Below are 20,190 nucleotides of genomic sequence, written 5' to 3' on the forward strand. Positions count from 1 at the left end.
ATAAAATGAGGTGTGCCTGTATTGTATTTATTGAACAGAAACATTTTTCAAATGTTTAACCAATTTTTTCTTTTGTAAATTGCCTACTGTTTCAGAAAAACTCTCAAACCGTGTCTTTCCTCTGCTTTCATACCATCATGACAATCATCAACACAGAAAACACTTTTGTGACAAAAGCTGTGGGTTTTTTTCTCCACATGCCAAACAGCGTACACTGGCTGGATGTTCTCAATTCAGTTCCAACACTATCCACCCTAAGATAGTGTCAGATTCCACAGGTTGGGGGCTCAGTCCCCAAGACTGCCCCTTACATCTTTGGACATCATTGGTAAATCCAGGCCTCCAGACTTCTGACTGACCAACTTTAAGTTGGTGTTCCCACAACCCCATGTTTGGGTTTAATTAATTTGCTGGAGCAGCTTACAGAACTCAGGGAAACATGTTTACTGATTTATTTAAAAGGATATTACAAAGGATTCAGATGAAGCGTTGTGTAGGGCAAGGTATCAGGGAAGGAGCACGGAGCTTCCGTGCCCTCCTTTGGCGTGCCACCTTCCAAGAACTTCTACATGTTCACCTCTCCAGAAGCTCTTCAAACCTGGTCCTTTGGGTTTTTATACAAGGAGACTTTATTACATGGCCTGGTTGACAACCGTGTAGAAATGTGATTGGACAAAAAGCACATTATCTAAACCCAGCAAGGCCTGTCTATTCAGACTTTTCTTGGCCTTTCTGTGTAGCTTTCCTTCCCGTAGGATATGGAGCAGGACTCTCTGGAATGAGGGTCTTTTGATCCACAATCAGATTAGAGCCCTGCCTTGGGCAGGTGAAAGGACAGGAGGTCAGAGAGAGAGAGAGATTCTGTTTCCTGAGGCCTAAAGTACCCCAGCATTATAACAAGGACTGTGGGAGTTAGGAGCTAGGAACTGTGGACAAAAACCAATATAGCTATCATAACACCACACCCATTAATACTTCTTTTCCCATTTTTCTTTTGGAGTCTTAGTATTTTATCTTCCTTCACAAATCTTTGCATATATTCAGTGTATTCAATCTGTGTTGTATTTATGGTATTTTTTAAACTAGTATTTGGTTTGCCTTTTAATGTACAGATGTTTAAAAGTTTCATGTACCCAAATCTGTCAATGTTTTCTTTTGTGATTTCTTTCATTAGTTTTGCTCATGGAAAATGTTTCCCCATTAGATATCACATTTTTTCCCTGACATTTTATTAATTTCAAACTAAGTCCTTACCACCCATTAATTTCATAAGAAAAGAAATCCACTATTTGAGAATTAGGAGCACTTTGCTGCTGATCATGGTTACTACAGGTTGTATTTTTGTAGTTCTCTGCACAAAGGGGCCACTTGCGCTAATTGTTAACTTTTGGCTTTGATGTGGTACTTGATATGTGAGTGCCTGTTTAATTCTGTGTTAATCTGTGGTTCTGTTACATTTGGTTCGTTGCGAAAGTACCTTATTGAATACAAATATGAAAATGAACAAAGTAAAATAAAATTAAACTAGTCATGATTGACTCCTATGTGAGTTCATACTTTAAGAGGCCCAGAAATTGTGACTCTTTTCAGATGTAACCGATATAAAAAAACCTACCTCACTTTCCTGTGATAGTTATGGATTGTAGCATTAGGCTCAAGTTGACTGCCAACATAGTTTATGGTGATAACTGCTATATTTCTAATTTGTACAAGTTCAATTTTTTAGAAATACATAAATCCATTGAAGTGAAAATGCTTCCAATTTGCTGGAAAATGAATATTGCTAACTTACATCGTAGGTAATTATTAAGTGTTGGTTTGTGATACTTAAATCAGTTGTCTCATGATTTTTACACCAAAAACTCACTTTTAGAAGTAATATTCTTGTTGGCATTCCAGGTGACATAGGTAAAAAAATATTTTATTGAATTTAAAGCCTAAGTACGTAGTGATACTCTTACATCATATGTTTGTTTGTTGTCTGTCTCTCGAAGTAAATATAAACATTTTTAGGGCAGTATTTTCAGCACGTAGAATGATGCCTCAAATATTTATGGAATAATGGATATTTGTTGAGTGAATATCAGGGCACGGACTTAAAATTATAGGAAAAAGAAATACTTCTGCTTGAGTACCTAGAATTTACCAGCCATTGTATGAGATGTTTGGTGATCTCATGACTATATAGAGAGCATTGTTTTTCTAAAGATGAACCTGGTTTTACCTTTGCCATTAATTTTCTGGATAACATCAAGAGTGATAGGTTTTTAGGAGACAGTAGGAAACTACAGACAGTGGAGAGCTCCATCATGTTTCAAGGTAGATTTCTCTCCTGGGAGAAGGTTACTAAAGAGCCTTAGCTAACCACTCTCTCTGTTTTCACTTGGCTGTAACCAGAACTGTAATCAGAAATGGTGTGGAAGGCTGGTGAAAGCCGTGGTTGCTGTTGAACGGGCATATGTGCACTTAGGTAGTTTGCTGATGTAGGTTTAGTTTGTGAATCTAGATAATCTGGGAGTCTCTTTTTAATTTCCTGAAGCATTTTGTTTTTGTTTTTTTAGAGACAGGATTTGCTCTGTCACCTAGGCTGAAGTACAGTGGCACAGTCATGGCTCACTATATACTCAAACCTCCAGGGTCAACCAAGTCTCCTACCTGAGCCTCCTAAATAGCTGAGACTACAGGTGCACGCCGCTACACTTGGCTAAGTTTCTTATTTTTTGTAGAGACACGGTCTTGCTGTATTGCCAAGGCTGATCTCAAGCTCCTGGCCTCAGGTGATCCTCCAGCATTGACCTCCCAAAATGTTGGGATTACTGGTGTAAGCCAGGGCACTTGGCCTTGCCGAAGCATTTTGATGCATGCAAACTAGCAGCAGATGTCAACATTTTCATTTTCTACTCAATCGTAATTTCAGCTTTACTTTTTTTTTTTTTTTTCTTGAGATGGAGTCACACTCTTATCTCCCAGACTGGAGTGCAGTGGCGCTATCTCAGCTCATTGCAACCTCCGCCTCCCTGGTTCAAGCGATTCTACTACCTCAGCCTCCCGAGTACCTGGGATTACAGGCACGCGCCACCAGACCCAGCTAATTTTTGTATTTTTAGTAGAGAGGTGGTTTCGCCATGTTGGCCAGGCTGGTCTTGAACTCCTGACCTCAGGTGATCTGCCCGCCTCGGCCTCCCAAAGTGCTGAGATTATAGTCTTGAACCACTGTGCCCAGCCTCAGCTTTACTTTTTGTAGAGAAAGGCATCAAAAGGAAGTTTTCCCAACTTTTCTTAATAGTAGGTACTTTTTATAGATTTTCCCCTGCCCAGTGGCATTGGACTCTCCCAGAAAAATTTTATGCCAGGATTGTTGTAAAATATTGTCAAGCATTCATGATTTTATCATTTATGGTGGTAAGGGTCTCATAGAGATGTTATGTGAAATACTGTAACATTTTCTTTACCTGCCAAATAAGTATAGAGTAATAAAAACAACAATTGTTTTTAAAGCCAAAAGATTTTGACCTAGTTCCTGATTTATCATGAGTATGCTTTTAACCTGATCTATGGTTGTGAACAGAATAAAAACTTTTCTGCATTTTTTCTATGAAATTAAAATGTAATTCTTAAAATTTCCAAAAGCATGTTTTCTAACTATTGAAAAAATAAGTTTATTCCCATTCAAAGTAGAATTATATAAACTTTTTTTTTTTGTATAAAGTTTCACTTCATGTTACTGAACTGGACTTGACATGGAAAACTTGTCCTTGAATAATCATTGAAAAATAGGCTGGGGGAGTGAGACTTTTTCATTAACACACTAAATTTATGCTCCATGTGTAAGATATTTGTATATTTTTTAGTGGACTCTGATTATTGTAACTGAATTTAAAGATGCATCTTAAAGACCCTACTGAAATCTACCTACCATTAATGTGTTCATTGGTTTCTTCATTCTACTTGCAAACTTCTGTTTAAACTTTATATTTGATCAAAATATTGTCTACTTTTGGTAAAAATTAAATTCTTAAGTATTTGTGAATAAAATTCATATTTACCTATTCAGATTTACTTGTGTCAGGAATGCAGTCATCTGCAAGCATTAGAAAACCTCTCTAGTAGCATAAGCAAAAGGAAATTAATTCTCCCACATAAAAAGTAGCCCCAGAAATCAACAGTCCAGGGCTGTTACACATGTTCAGTGATGTCACAAGGGACCCTGGAGCTTTTTCCTTGATTCTGTTGGTATCTTTCCTCATGCTAGTCTTATGAATGATAAGATGGCTGTTGCTCTTCTAGGTACCATGTACTCCAGGAGGAAGAAGGGGGAGTAAGAAGGTAGCAGGTAAAGGCTAGGTGAATCAGTCCCTTTTTATCAGGAAAGCTAAAGAGTGTTGCAGACTTCTGTTTACTTTTATTAGTCCTGATTTAGGACTAATCTGTTCCTGACTAGTTACCCCTAAACCAGTCCATGGCCACAGGGCAAAAGAGTCCATTAGAAAATTTAGAAAATTCCTGATGTATCTTCTAGGACACACCAAGGTGTCCCACACCCACCTGAACAACTTGAGAATCTGTTGTTAGTAAAGAATTGGGAGAACAGTATGGGTTAGTTAATGGACTGTGTCTTCCATACCTGCTGGAGTGAGGACAGTATGTATTAGATAAACTTAGAAGCCCTGTGCATTTTGACTTCTTGATTCTTGGTCTTCTGGAATAAATTAGGGATTTTTTTTCAGGTTCTTCAGATATTCTTCTGTAGTCATACATATCTTGTCATTGTAGGGGATGATTTAGATATTAGGATAGCAAATACTGTGTTTTAGAGACTTCCTTGTTATTAAGTATATGATGAAATGGGAATTGAGTCATAACACTCTAAAATTGAAATTTGAAAGCTATTTAATGAATTTATGCTTTCTAAAAAGAGTTCTTTTTAGTAGCTCTCTAGAAGATTAATTTTGTTTTATTTGTAATTAAAATGGCTTGATTCATTTTCAAAAAACATGGGCAATGATCATCATATATATACATTTATATTCCACTTTTTAGGCTTACCATATCATAAAATTTTTCCCATGTAGTATAGTACTTTAAAAATTGCTTTGGTGTCACAATGTACTTAATCATTTCCCAGTTATACATTTAGTTCCATTTTGTGCTGCCATTAGCAATGCTATAATTCCATCTTTATATAGGTTATTTTTAATGTTGTATATTACTTTCTTTAGATTCTTCATATTTTAATGTCTTTTGAAACATTTAGCTGATCGCAGTCCAATAGCATTGTACAATCCAATAGCATTAATTCGCAGTGCCCACCAGCAAGATATAAAAATAAAAGTTTTTCTGTCAATTTCCCCAGCATTGATTATTGGCAATTAAAAATTTTTTTGTTAATTAACAAGTGAAGAATTACTTTGAATTTCTTTTATGGTAGTAAGGCTAAATATTTTCTTTCTTTTTGAGATGGAGTTTCATTCACTCTTGTTGCCCAGGCTGGAGTGCAATGGCATGGTCTCAGCTCACTGCAAACTCCTCCTCCTGGGTTCAAGCCATTCTCCTGCCTCAGCCTCCCAAGTAGCTGGGATTACAGGCATGTGCCACCACGCCCAGCTAATTTTGTATTTTTAGTAGAGACGGAGTTTCACCATGTTGGTCAGGCTGGTCTCAAATTCCTGATCTCAGGTGATCTGCCTGCCTCAGCCTCCCAAAGTGCTGGGATTACTGGCGTGAGCCACCATGCCCGGCCCAGGCTAAATATTTCCTACTTATTTTTTTTCCTCTTGTAAATGGCATTCTTCTGTTCTTGATTAGTCTGTTACTTTCTTAAGTAACACAGTATATTTTTTCACGTTGTAAAATGATACATTCTTGGTGTAGAATATTTGTTAGCCATAGATGTCACCTCACAAAGATCTATTAATATTTTTTCTGAACAATTTTTGTAAACTTTTAATGTAAGTAATTATATATTTTATTCATAATATATATACTATATTGTCTCAATCTATGTGCCTGATAGTGCATTAGACTCTTGGGGATACTATGGTCAGTATAACAGGTATCATATCTATGACATCAGAAAAAAAATGATACTTTTGTTTATTTTTCCCTAATATTTGTATCATTTCATTTTAGGACATAGTAAATTACCCAGTCTTTATAATAATAATCATTTTTTGTTGTTTAAAATAAGTGTGTTTATCAAAAATAGAACCCATAAGAAACTTCATGTAGAATTTTATTATTAAATGCTTACTTTGTGTCTGTTAAATGATTTTTACACTTTTTTCATGTTTTAGTTATATGGATTATTAACAGATTTACTAATATTGCCTAAAACTTCATTTGTGTACATCAATAATGTATCCAAAGTTGCTATTAAAGTGTTCAGCACATAATAAATGCTCAATTAATAGAATAGCTTTTTCAGTATCTTGCATGTTAAGATTGGCATCCTATTTAACCCAGAATTCGTTGGATAACCTGCTGGTTTTTATTTCATGTTTTGTTATTTGTATTTTTTTCTATGTGTATGGAACATATAATGTGTGACTTCTTAATTTAATCAGGAAATTAAAATCTCAGCTCACTGCAACTTCCACTCCCGGGTTCAAGCAATTCTCCTGCCTCAGCCTCCCAAGTAGCTGGGATTACAGGCGCCTGCCACCACACCCGGCTAATTTTTTGTATTTTTAGTAAAGGTGGGGTTTTGCCATGTTGGTGAGGCTGGTCTTGAGCTCCTGACCTCAAGTGATCCGCCCGCCTCGGCTTCCCAAAGTGCTAGGATTACAGGCGTGGCCCCCTTTCTTGCTTTATTATTGTTCATAGTACTTTGTAGCATGTCAAAAAATGTTGTTATTTATTTGTTGTCTGCCTGTTTCCCTGGACTGTAACTCCATGGAAGGCAGGCAGGGACTTTTGTCAGTTTGACCAGTGCTGTAGTCTGGGTACTAAGAATAATACCTGGCGTAGAGTAGACATACAATAAATATTTGTCTAATTATTGTGATTCATTTCAGTTGATTTCTCTTTTTATATCTCAGTTTTTGTCTTGATTTTATTTATTACTACTTGACATAAAATGTCATGTTTTAGTACAAATACTTCTTTTATCATAGCATCTAGCTTGATGTTTTTCTTTTAAACTTGACAATAATAGTACCTCCTCTTTTTTTTTTTAACACGATTTTGTTAAATATCTTCTTTAAAATTTTTTCTGTCTTCTTTTGGTTTGTACATCTTGGATTTCGTATTTTCTTTCTTAATACAAACTGAGGTTCTTTTAATAAGTTAAAGTAATTTGCTTTTGTTTTTGCACTTATTACTAAGGTGTTTTTTAAAACTATGACTCCTTAAGAATTACAGTCAGTGCCTTTTGATTTATTGGACATGACATTTCCTTTTATATCTTCAAATGATTTTGAGTGTAACATCTGAACTAAGCCACTTCTCATGACCTATTTATCTCATTGCTTCTGTTCTCAATCCTATTATTATTCTGTACTACCTCACAATGCAGTGGATTTCAATTCATTCCTTTCTGCTATAGCACACACTGTCTTCTTTACTGAACTTCTGTCTCCTAGGTTTGTCCTATTTTACCTCAGAGTTTCAGCTCCACTGTTTTCTTTGTGAAAGTTTTCGTAACTCTCCAGCAATCTTAGGCAGTGGTCCTGTGTATTCTTACTGCACTATATGTATATTTCCAGGCATTTTCTTCTTATACTGCAGTGTGCTTTCCACAGTCATACAGAAAGTGCTCAGTAGATATTAGTTATGTTTTTTTCTCATTTTCCTTTTTTATTTTTTAAAAACTGGAGTCTCACTCTGTTAGGCTGTAGTGCAGTGGCACGAACACAGCTCACTGCAGCCTCCACCTTCTGTCTCAAGGGATCCTCTCACCTCAAATTCCCAAGTAGTAGGGACTACAGGCATGTACCAGCATGCCTGGCCAATTTTTAAATTTGTTTTTTTGAGATGGAGTCTTGCTATGTTTTCTAGATCGGTCTTGAACTCCTGGGCTCAATCGATCCTCTTGCCTCAGCCTCCCAATGTGCTTAGATTACAAGCATGAGCTGCAATATCTGGCCTCATTTTCCTTCTTAATACTATTTTCTTTTATAACTTAAAGTTATACTCTCTATACTTTTCTTGGGTATAATGTGCATAAATGAATGTATTTCTGTGACTTTTTTTTTCTTCTTCTTTTTTTTTTTTAAACATACATGGAGGTCTGCTTTTGTTTCAGCAGGTACTCCATTTAGAAAAATGTGTAGTCTTCTTCCTCTTCCTTGATGTCCTGACTTCTTATCCTCGGCATTTTCTTTCTTTTTTTTTTTTTTTTTCCGAGACAGAGTCTCACTCTGTCGCCCAGGCTGGAGTGCAGTGGCACGATCTTGGCTCACTGCAACCTCTGCCTCCCAGGGGTTCAGGCAATTCTCCTGCCTCAGCCTCCCAAGTAGCTGGGATTACAGGCATGTGCCACCACGCCTGGCTAATTTTTTTGGTATTTTTAGTAGAGACGGGATTTTACCGTGTTAGCCAGGCTGGTCTCGAACTCCTGACCTTGTGATCCGCCCGCCTTGGTCTCCCAAAGTGCTGGGATTGGAGGAGTGAGCCACCACGCCCGGCCATCCTTGGCATTTTCTTTCTTCTTCTTTAGCTCTTTCTCCGCTTAGTGTAGCTGTCCACTTAATAGTAAAATAAGTACTAGTTACTTTCACAGGTTCTTATCGTTACTTTTCCATACTTTAATTCCTCACTTAAAGGTATGTTTTTGGTCTTTTCTCTTCATCCAGTGAACCATGCCTTCTGTTTCTGTCCCTATAAAGAGTACTTGGTTTCACACGATCAGATTGACAAAAATTTTAAGTTGTTGGTGAGAATGTGGAAAAGAAAAGTGTGTCCTCTTCTGAAGAACATTGGCTCTTTTCTATTTGTTAATATTTTCTTCTTTTGGAGTTTGTATTTGGAAATTCCCATTTTTATCCTAGTGTCTTGTTTTTAATGTTTATCCTAATGTCTTCCATTCACATGATCTCTCCAACAATTTTCCCTGCATTCTGTTGATCAATTTTTGTCTGTCTTATACAACACAACCTTTTCAGTTGGGTCAGGTGTTGTTTTTGTTGGTTTTCTTCTTAGTAATTTGCTAGGCTCTGGAGACCTTGTCTTACAGGAGACTTTTTTGAAGTTATTTGCCTTATGTGCTCTTAATTGCAGAGATACTGAATTTGGTTTTGGGAAGGGGGTTGGCAGGCCTGCCTAGAGATTTTACCGAAGGTTCCACCTTTCATGAATTTTGTAATCAAGCAAAAATTAATTGCATTTCAAGAATAATTTTGAAAGTATAATCTCTTTTCCACACTAAAGTCATGCAGTAAGAAATATAATAATATAATCTGTAACAAACTCCTTGCCATGTCCTTTAGTGAAGGTGGTGGATTATATGCAATAGTCATTTGGGTTGTCAAATCCTGTATCATTGCATAAATAAATATCCACATATGGTAAGATTTACTCCTCCTTTAAATATTCTGGCCATGTTTTTATAACTTTCTTACTGATCTCTCATTACTTTTAATAAAAATTATGGGGTGTATGTAATTTCCTGTATATTACTTCCAAAGTAATTACAGTTTTTGGAAAACTCCTTTATAGAAAATATTTATAAAAAGAAAAATCCTTCCAAAAAGTTAACTTTTTATTTTTCCATATTCCTCTGAAGTCCTTGTGCTTTTGCATATATAAATATATGTTCACAGAGTAGAATGTAATATATTTATTTTTAAATTTAACATTATATCTTAAATTTAGGCCATGTTAACTACTAGCCAACTCAGTAAGACAACAAAAGAAAAACATTGTCATTTTGAAAATGATATGAGTGTCTAACTAGGGAAATTAAAGAGAATCATCAAAATATTAACTCTAATAAGACTTCAGTAAGATTACTAGATATGAAGTAAATAAACAAAAAAACCCAATAGTTTTGTAGTACACCAGTAACGGTATATTAGAAAATATGATCACATGAATGATCTTAGTCACAAAATAAAATAATTTACTTTATAATAACCTAGCAGAAGATATGCAATGGCCTTATGAATTAAAAGTTATTAAAGCAGATCTAAATAAATAGGAGCTGTATATGTTACTGAGTGGGAAGTCTCAATATTAAAAATAATTTAAAGTTCCCTAAACTAATTTATAAATTTGTGCAATTCAAAAATGAAACAGCAGAACCAAGAGTGTTTGGCATGAAACTTGACAGAGTGATTCTAAAATTAGCCGAGGAAGTAGAATTAATGGGGTTAGCAGGATGTATTATAATGCTGTGGCATTTGAATTGGTGTGGCACTAGCACACGGAGAGAGAAATGCACCATCAAAACAGAAGAGAGACCACAGAAAGAGACCTCCACATGCACGGGAACTTGTTTTTGACATTGTATACAAGTCAGTAATTCAAAAGTATTGATGGCTATTTAAGAAGTAGTGGTGGGACAGTATGATAAAAATATATTCCTGTAAATTCTAGATGAATTAAAGCCATTTAATCCTATTTTAAAGGAACATTTCTAAACGTTTAGAAGAAAATATGGGAAGACATCTGTATGATATTGGTGACTGGGAGGCCTTTAGAGCAAAACACCGAATTATAAATCTTACCATGTTAAAATTTTCAAATACAGATATATAAAAAATACACTTTAAACAAAAGCCAACACAAGGTACAGACTCTGCGAATAAAGTCAGACGTATATGTCTAATGAAGGGTTAATATCCATAGTATATAAAGGAATTCTACCTTATCAGTAACAATGAAGAAAAAGACCTATTAGAAAAATGGACAGAACATAAGTGGGTAAGATCAGTAAACAAATTAAAATTCTCTAATTATCAGGGAAAGCCTAATGAAAGCAACAAGATAACACTTTATATTCTTATATTAGTCATAATTTAAAAGCAAAGCTGTGGCAGCAAGCAGGGCCCCCCACACATTACTGTGAGTTGTAAAATTGTTACAACTTTGGAGTGAAGTTTGACTTTCTCTAAGGATGTTGAAAGATGCTCCAACTTAAACTTTCAGCAGTTCCCATTCTAGAGCTCTCTAGAGAGACTTTTGCATGTTTCTAAAGAAGATGTGAAAGGAAGGTTCATCCTATCATTGTTTTTAATAGCAAAAAATTGGAAATCTAGACATCAGTCAACAAATTCTGGTGTATGCAAAAAATGGAAAAACAGAAGCCGTTTATAAAGGATCTATAACTTTTTGTAGCAACGTGGAGAAATCTTGATAGTAATTTTTTTTTTTAAAGTGAGGGAAAGTTTATGTAGAAAGTAAAGGAATTAAAAGAATGGCTACTCCATAGGCAGAGCAGCAGCATGGGCTGCTCAGTGGAGCAAACTTTTAGTTATTTCTTGATTATATACTAAACAAGGGTCAGATTATTCATGAGTTTTCTGGGAATGAGGTGGACAATTTCCAGAACTGAGGGTTCCTCCCCTTTTTAGACCATATAGGGCAACTTCCAGATGTTGCCATGGCATTTGTAAACTGCAGTAGTGCTGGTGGGAATGTCTTTTAGCATGCTAATGTATTATGATTAGCATATAAGGAGCAGTGAAGACAACCAGAGGTCACTTTGATTGCCATCTTGGTTTTGGTGGGGTTTGGCTGGCTTCTTTATCACAACCTGTTTTATCAGCAAGGTCTTAAAGACTTGTATCTTGTGCTGACCTCCCATCTCATCTTGTGACTTAGAATGCCTAACCTCCTGGAAATGCAGCCCATAGGTGTCAGTCTCATTTTACCCAGCCTCTATACAAGATGGAGTCGCTCAGGTTTGAACACCTCTGACATATTTCTCTCCTCCCTTTTACAAGGGAACCCTTAATCCTAAGGGTTGTAGAGGGACAAAAATCCATCTTTTGTAACTTCTTCAGGCCGAATAGGTGTGATGATATTCTTGCCAAACTGTTAGGGTGTCTTGTATCCAGGGAATAGAGGAGCTCAGTCAGAAAGCATCAGTATGGTGAGGGCCATTCACAAGCCTGAGTTCTGACAAAAGATGATATCCAGAGTTGACCAATTGGTGTTGCACTGTTTCCTCTGGGTCAGAGGTCTCCTTAGCATAGTTCCTCCTTGGTTCGCTAGGAAGATGTTACTGGAAAGAGGTCCCAATCCAGACCCCAAGAGAGGGTCCTTGGATCTTGTGCAAGAAAGAATTCGAGGTGAATCCGTAAAGTGAGAGCAAGTTTATTAAGCAAGTAAAGGAATGAAAGAGGAATGGCTGCTCCATAGACAGAGAAGCCAAATCCTGATAATAATTTTGTGTGAAAAAAGAAAGTTGCAAAAGGATACATTCCAAATGATACCATCTATATAAATTTCATAAACACACAGTACTATTATGGGTCCATTTCCATTTTGTAAAAGTTTAACAAAATGTGTGTCGGAAGAATGCATACTGTCCTTAGGAAGAAAGTTCCTCTGGAGAGGCCAGGAGAAGCATGGGATGGGAAGTTGATATTTTAGCTATATTCATAATGTTTCTTTACTTTTTGATGTGCAGCAAACTTGACAGATTAATAGTTATTAAATCTGGATGGCTGGTATGTTTTTGCATATGTCAAATATTTTATAATCAATAGTTCTCAGTTTTATCGTGTAGCAGTTTCCAGTTAAATACGTTGCATTGAACACGTGTAGTTATTTACTTTCCCTCATCAAGCCCTATGCCAGTGTTACTCAAGGAATATAAAAAAAATGTATGAAGACAGGTAAGGGGGAAAGACATAGGAGCAGATTTGAATGATCAACACCATTTTTGTCAACAGAGAGAGGGGCATGAATTTTAATTTAACTAATTTAGTGACGTGAAAAGAGTGTCTTGAATGGCTTTACTGAGGGATTCCAAAAAATGTTGACTCTCTGCAACCCCAGGATGGGAGGGTCCCAAGTAGCTGGGAGGATTGCACTAAGGGGTGGAATTAGTTTTAAGTAGATACTTGGGGTCCTTTCCCTAACCATAGTGTAATTATAGAGGCTCTGGAAATAGGAATTATTTGAAACCTTTGTTGCTGAGATTTGTTCCCAGGATGCTGGCAGTCAGACGGGAAGTGGAACCATTCTTCTTCAGAGACACTGAAATGTATCCTAGAAATGAACTACAAATATGGCATTTGTGGGTCCCCCAGTATAGAAGGGCAAACCCTCTGTCTGATTTAAGAAGGAATGGAATTTATGGTAATAATATTTAGTAGCTTGTAGAATCACTGGAAAGGCTGTAGAACTGGGTTCGAAAAATAGGAAAAACAAGGGAGGCCAGGTAGCCAAGACAACACTCGTTCCCACAAGTAGGCTGGTGTGGTGTTGCCCATGAACACTGGATGTCTGGCTTGACATTGCCACTGTCAGTACTTGCCTGAGGGTGTCAGTGTGCAGCATTGGCACTGCTTCTGCCACAACCTTCCATGTAAATGGATTCGCCTCTTCCCTGCTTTCTTTAGACACTACTGTTGATTCAGAGTCCAGGACATGCATGTCTCATTGGCTGAGGGGCTGACTGTGTGTCTGCACCCTGTCTGTAAGAACGGCTATGTTAAGTAACATTGTGGCATTTTTAGCTTCTACTATGGAAGGCAGATTTTGTATAACGAAAGGTGAGGTGATTCCTGGATGTAGATACAAAGTTTAGAGGATAAGCAGATGTTAGGAAGTCATAGTGTTTTCCGCTCTATCCAGTTTCCCCGGGTAAACCAACTAGATCTCTACTTAGTCCCTTTCATGAAGTCTACTTAGTAGTCAACAAGCCTTGCCTCACACAGAGCTTCAGTCTACTATTTTTTTCTTTTTTCTTTTTTAAAATCCATTTATCTTTATTTATTTATTTATTTTTGAGATGAGGTCTCACTCTGTCACACAAGTTGGAGTGTAGTGGCATGATCTCGGTTCACTGCAACCTCCACCTCACAGCCTAAAGCAGTCCTCACACCTCAGCCTCTCAGGTAGCTGCGACCACAGGTGAACGCCACTACACCTGGCTAAAGTTTTGTAGTGATAGAGTTCTGCCGTGTTGCCTAGGCTGGTCTTGAACTCCTGAGCTCAAGAGATTCAGCCACCTTGGCCTCTCAAAGAGCTGGGATTACACGTGTGAGCCACTGTGCTTGGCCCAGTCTGCTATTTTAATGCCTCAATTTTAAATACAAAAGGATAGCCAGTTATAGCAGACATATTAGCAAAACTTAGCATGTAAAAGACAGTGATGAAAACAAAACAGAAGAAAAGTAAATTTGGGGAATATAAGATACTGAAGATGAAATGGAAACATAAAAAATTAGTTTATTAGAAGGACGAGAGAAAATACTGCATTCATGAAACAAGAATAGAATGATTTTTTATTTTATTTTTTTGAGATGGAGTCTTGCTCTATCACCCAGGCTGGAGTGCAGTGGCACCATCTCGGCTCACTGTAACCTCTGCCTCCTGGGTTCAAGCAATTCTCCCTGTCTCAGCCACCTGTAATCCCGAGTAGCTGGGATTACAGGTGCGCACCACCACACCCAGCCAATTTTTGTATTTTAGTAGAGGCGGGGTTTCACCCTGTTGGCCAGGCTGGTCTCGAACTCCTGACCTCAGGTGACCCAGCTGTCTTGGCCTTCCAAAGTGCTGGGATTATAGGCATGGGGCACTGCACCTGGCCAGAATGATTTTTTTAAACGGAAGAAACAGAGAACACAAAATTTCTTCAAAATTGAGCCCAAGAATCAATGTGAAAGATTAAATAATCTGGTTGGAAAACGATGTTTTAAAAAGTCTCTCAAATACCTAAGAGAAAAAGATAAAGAAATGGAGGGTGCAGGAGAAAAAAATAAGAAAGTGTTCAGGTGGCCCAGTGTCCAATGAATAGAACATTTACAGAATGAAAGAACAAAGAATGGGAAGGAAAAGGAATTAATCAACGAGTAATAAAATAAAATTTTACTCAACTGAAAGTTGAGAAGGTCCACTGAGTGTCCAGTACAAGGACCATAAAAAGAGCAACACAAAGACTACTCCAGTATTAAACAGATGATCCTAAGAAAAATCCAGAAAAGAGCATATAACATAAAAAAAAACTGGAATCAGACTATTTTGGGCTGCTCAGTTCCAACAGTAAAAGCTAGAAGTTAATGAAATAATACCTTCGTCTTAGTCCATTTTCTGTTGCTTACAACAGAATACCTGAAACTGGATGGTTTATTTATTTATTTATTTATTTTATTTTATTTTTTTTTTTGAGATGGAGTCTTGCTCTGTCACCCAGGCTGGAGTGCAGTGGCACAATCTCGGCTCACTACAAGCTCCGCCTCCCGGGTTCACACCATTCTCCTGCCTCAGCCCCCGGAGTAGCTGGGACTACAGGCGCCTGCCACCATGCCTGGCTCATTTTTTTTGTATTTTTAGTAGAGATGGGGTTTCACCGTGTTAGCCAGGATGGTCTCGATCTCCTGACCTCATGATCCGCTCGCTTCAGCCTCCCAAAGTGCTGGGATTACAGGCGTGAGCCACCGTGCCTGGCCTGGATAGTTTATTTTTAAAAAGAATTTATTTCACACAGATGGAGGCTGAGATGTCCAAGGTCCAGCTGCTGCTGGTGGGGACTCTGCAGCATCCCGAGAAGGTGATGGAGGGCATCACATGCTGAGGGGCTGAGCCTCCTAACTTGCTAGCTCAGGTCTCTCTTCCTCTTCTTATAAAGCTACCAGTTCTACTCCCATGATAGCCCATTAATCCATTAACCCATTAATCTGTGACTGGATTAAGCATTCACAAGGACAGCTCTCATAATTCACTCACCTCTTAAAGGCCCCTCCTCTCAATACTGCCACACTGGGGATTAAGTTTCAACATGAGTTTTGGAGGGTACAAATATTCGGACCATAGCAACCTTGAAAATTCTAATGGCAAATGTTTTACTACCTGTCGTTTTATGCCCAGCCAACCATCAGTCAGTTTAAAGCTAGGCATGCTAAGACTCAAAGCTTTTACCACCCATGCACCCCTTCTTAGGCAGTTACTAAATGAAGAAGGTAGTGGTCCATCCAGGTGAGGGAGTGAATTAAGAAAAGAAGAAATGAAATCTGGGAGACGTGGGATCCATCCAGGAGAGAAAGAAAGGAACTGTCAGGATGGTGATTGGTGGGATGTTCCCTGGAATACCTCTTCAGGAGACGTAGAGATCAGCAGCTAGATTGGGGCATGAGAAGAGCCCTAGGAGAGAGTTCTTCAGGGAGGAGAAATGGAATTGATAGGAATCTGTTGTTTTTGACTGTGTGGAAAGAATAACAAGATTTTTTTGCTTCTTATGTTGTATGTAGGAAAAATTAAGCGTAGGTATATAGAAATAAAGCAAATGAAAATAAATGAAACTGTTAGTAAGTTCAGGAAAAGTAAAGTAAGCAACCGAGCAAATATAGCCGTAGTAACATAAATCCTAATATATATAGCTATGTGATATAACTAATATACACACATGTGAACATAAATAGGTACATAGAATGGGGTAAGGAAATGGGAGAGACACTTAATGGAAGCATGCTAATTTCTCATCTTCCACAACAGGACTTCAACATTTACTATATAAGATTGACAAATTAAAAAGTAGCAATATGAGCGTGTTATTTAGGAATAAGGAAATAGTGAAGGAAACAGTGCTATGTATTGAAAGTGGCTGTGGCTGTTCCTGGAACTGAAGAAGATGGAGTCAAGCAGTATCGGTTTCCTCCACTTTATATGCCTGTGGTACTATTTGCCTTTAACTACTGTGTGTATTACTTTGATAAAAACATAAACGAATTAAAAATAAAATAGCATTGCAGTAAGTATCTTTGGACAATTATTACAGATTGTAAAATCACTTCTCAGTGTTTGTTTTACCACCTATTTTCCTATTCAAATGTGGTTGACATTTATGATTAAGCCTCTGCTAAGGACTAAGTATCCTAAAATCAAATAAGATGCAGTTCCTGGCCTGAAGCACTTACATTTCAGTGGGTGGCGCATCAGAAAACTGAGCATTCACAGTGTGTCCTGTTTGATTGTCTGTTGGGAACCAAGGATGTGGAGAAAGTTTGGGACCTCAAGAGAAAGAGTGGATGTCTACAGCTGCACAAGGAAGGGCAAACCAGCAGAGCTCCTGGGACCTGCTGAAGGAGGAAAGATGCCCGAGAGCTGGGCAGAGGAAAATCCCTCCTGCTTTCAACAACTATGCATTTCCAAATGTCGAAAGAGAGATTGCAGAGCTCAACAACATGAATATTTTCTGGCTTACCTGCCAATGGTTTTTTTCTCCCCCTAAAATGAAACAATATCCATTATCTCTAGCGACATGTCTATTTTAACTTTGTCACTGTTAACAGTGGTTACTGGTATTCCAGTACTTTTTCCTAATGCGTATAGTGTTGTTTTGATTTGTATGCCTTTGATGCTTATTATACTCAGAACAGTAGATGGGCCTTTTCTTGTGCTTGTGTTCTGTCAAAGAATTTTTCTTAGTTCAACATATTCTTTCTTTAAAACTTGTTTTAACTGCAGTGATGCCAGAAAGTTTCAAAAAGACAGTTCCTCACTTTTTCTTGGCAGCAGTTCTGGTGTTAGAAGGTAATAACACATAGTGAAATCATGATTTATTTAAAGTAGAAATTTTGATTTCTACAACAAAAATCTTGATTTTTAACCACCATAAATTTCCTGTAGTAATCCCAAGGGATGCTGTAAAAAGAATAAGGTGGGGTAGGGGTGGGAGTGGAAGGGGTGGACAACTTCCTGACCCCAGTGCAATCTTGAAGGAGGAGTAAGAGTTAGAGGAGTAAAGGGTGGATAAGAATAAAACAGGAGGAGGAAGGAAGAGAATTGAATGGAGTTGTGTTCCAGCAGAAGTTACCACTTGGCTTCACCTGAAGTCTCATGAGAACCCGGTGCATTCAAGAAATTTTAACTGGTTTCCTTTCCCTTTGACTGGAGCTCAGGGTTCAGGGAGCATGGTGGGAAGAGTGTGGAGAGATTGGGCTGTTAATTAGGGAGATTTATCTTGCACTTAGGAAATTCTGACATTGCAAAAACAGAGAGGCTATCTCCTTGAGGATTTAAGCGAAGGAGGCTAAGACTCGTGCTAATATGCACCTTATAAACAGTCTTGAATAGGCAAAGTGATCAGTTTTTAAAATAAGCATTATTGCAGACACACAAGACTATGTTTTAAGATCAAACTTACATTCTAGTTAGAGGATTTATTTTACTTTGTCACAAAAATGAAAAGGTTGGCAAAAAAAAAAAAAAAAGACTTCCTGCCACAAGGTTTTATCTTTGAACACTTTATTGGTTTGCGTTTTGATTAATTTTTTTTCAAGTTAATAAGAGTTTAAATGATCAAGTTAATACATTTGTGAGGAAAATCTCACTTAGAAATCAGAGATTTTTAAGTTTAGGGGATTAGATTAAAAATAATTTTATTCGAAAGTTAGGCATAAAATGTATGTATATTTGCGTATGTGCATAGTTTTTTAAAAAAACTGGAAGGATGTGGTATGCATTAAAGAAAGATACTTTGTTTGCTCCTGCTTTCATTTCTGTTGACAAGTTGCCAGAATTATTTGTATAGGGCTTCTATTTTCGGAACCATGATATAAATAAAGGATTCAAAATGTTTCCAATATGAAGCATTTCATCCAGCATTTTTACGTCAGCTTTGAATGGGAGGAGGTCCTTTGCTGCTTGTGAGCATAAGTGGATTCTTTGGCTCTTAATCATCCACCCCTTTGCCTTTCTTTTGCTGGCTCTGTAAATACTTAAGTTGCTGCGGAACTGACTGTCCCTTGCACTGGATCCTTTCTCTCCTCTGCCCTTATCATTCAGTGTCTTACTGTCTGTGCCCCCAGCCCACACACAGTGCCTGGAAGAATATGTATACTATGATGAGTGACTATCATTGGGCTTGGGATTGGGACAAGTAGAAGAAGACGTATACTTTTCACTTTTTCTGTACTATTTCAATTATTAAAATTTTCAGTAAGCATATAACCAGGTTCAAAAATGACTGAAAAGGGGCAAAGGAGAGACTTGTGTGGGGAGAAAAATTATTTGAGGGTAAAAGATAAAAATTATTTTGACCATCATTAATTTGATGGTAATTGTTTTAAATTTCTGGTTTTAGTTGTCTCTCCCTTTAATGCTGTATTAACCACACTGCCTTCCATTGTCCTGTGAGAATATGTTTATTTGCTGGGATTTTAAATAGTCGATTCTATTGTGGATTAGTTTATCTTTTAGTTACTTCATTGTGACAGTGTTTTATCCAGTTCTGTGTCACTTCTTGTTAATCTTTTAAGAGATTTGCTCCTTTTTATGCCTGTTTTTCATGCTCCTTTGATGAGTGGATTGGGGTGAGAAGGTCAAACCCACTATTTTTTATTCATTACTGTTGTGAAGGCCCTTTAAGAGAGAAAGATGAAGCTGAAACCTTTCTTAAATTTTGCTAATGTGGACTTGTTTTTGGCATTTCTCCCTCAACACAGATATGTGTGAAATAACCATGATTATGTTTTAGATTACAATAGAAGTTCTGATAATTTATCAGTTAATTTCCATTCTATTTTAGCTGAAAGCACGTAACTTTTATTTCTAGTGATTACATTTCAAGGGTACTAAGCTTAGGTGCTTTCAGGATAAGGATTGGACAGATCTTTTCCTCAAGAGCCTGAAAGTCTCACTGGGGAGAGAAGGCTGAACCACAGGTAGACTGAATCTTGAAATTTCAGTAAGTAGCAGAAAGGGAAGCATTTTTAGAAAGGAGGGTGCCCTGGTACAAGGAACATGGCTTAGGGATCAGACTCTCGAGCAGTGACCCAGTCTCGTCTAAGCTGCTGGGTCTTCATGTACAAACTGCAGTAGATAATAGCTCTTTAAAGATTGCTTTAGCGAGTTAGTGAGATAATGAGCAGTGCCTGATGCATACATAACTGGTTACAATGGATGGAAACAGATTATTGAACAAGCATGCTCTGAAAGGACAGCATGGTGCAACAGGCAGGGTAAGAGTAGGGGAATGAGGAAATCTGAATGTAAACCTGGACTTGACACTTGCTATTTAATCCTAGGTGGACTTACAGTTTCTGGCTACTACTGGTGGAAAATGATGGGCTCAGACAAGGT

At 37.5% G+C, this 20,190-nt stretch overlaps 1 protein-coding gene across 48 annotated transcripts in view; it reads left to right on the forward strand.

Annotated features, from left to right (window-relative positions):
* SIPA1L1 (signal induced proliferation associated 1 like 1) overlaps positions 1-20,190 on the forward strand; it is a 417,177-nt gene that overhangs the window by 232,529 nt on the left and 164,458 nt on the right. For 17 of the 48 annotated variants that reach the window (XM_063792959.1, XM_063792975.1, XM_063792986.1 and 14 more), the window contains one exon: positions 20,136-20,188. The exons of the other annotated variants lie outside the window; for them this stretch is intronic. The gene's annotated coding sequence lies outside the window, so the exon portion shown is untranslated. The remainder of the gene's footprint in view (positions 1-20,135; positions 20,189-20,190) is intronic. 48 annotated transcript variants of the gene reach the window in all.

This window comes from Pan troglodytes, chromosome 15 (genome assembly GCF_028858775.2).
Source record: "Pan troglodytes isolate AG18354 chromosome 15, NHGRI_mPanTro3-v2.0_pri, whole genome shotgun sequence".
Classification (NCBI taxonomy): domain Eukaryota; kingdom Metazoa; phylum Chordata; class Mammalia; order Primates; family Hominidae; genus Pan; species Pan troglodytes.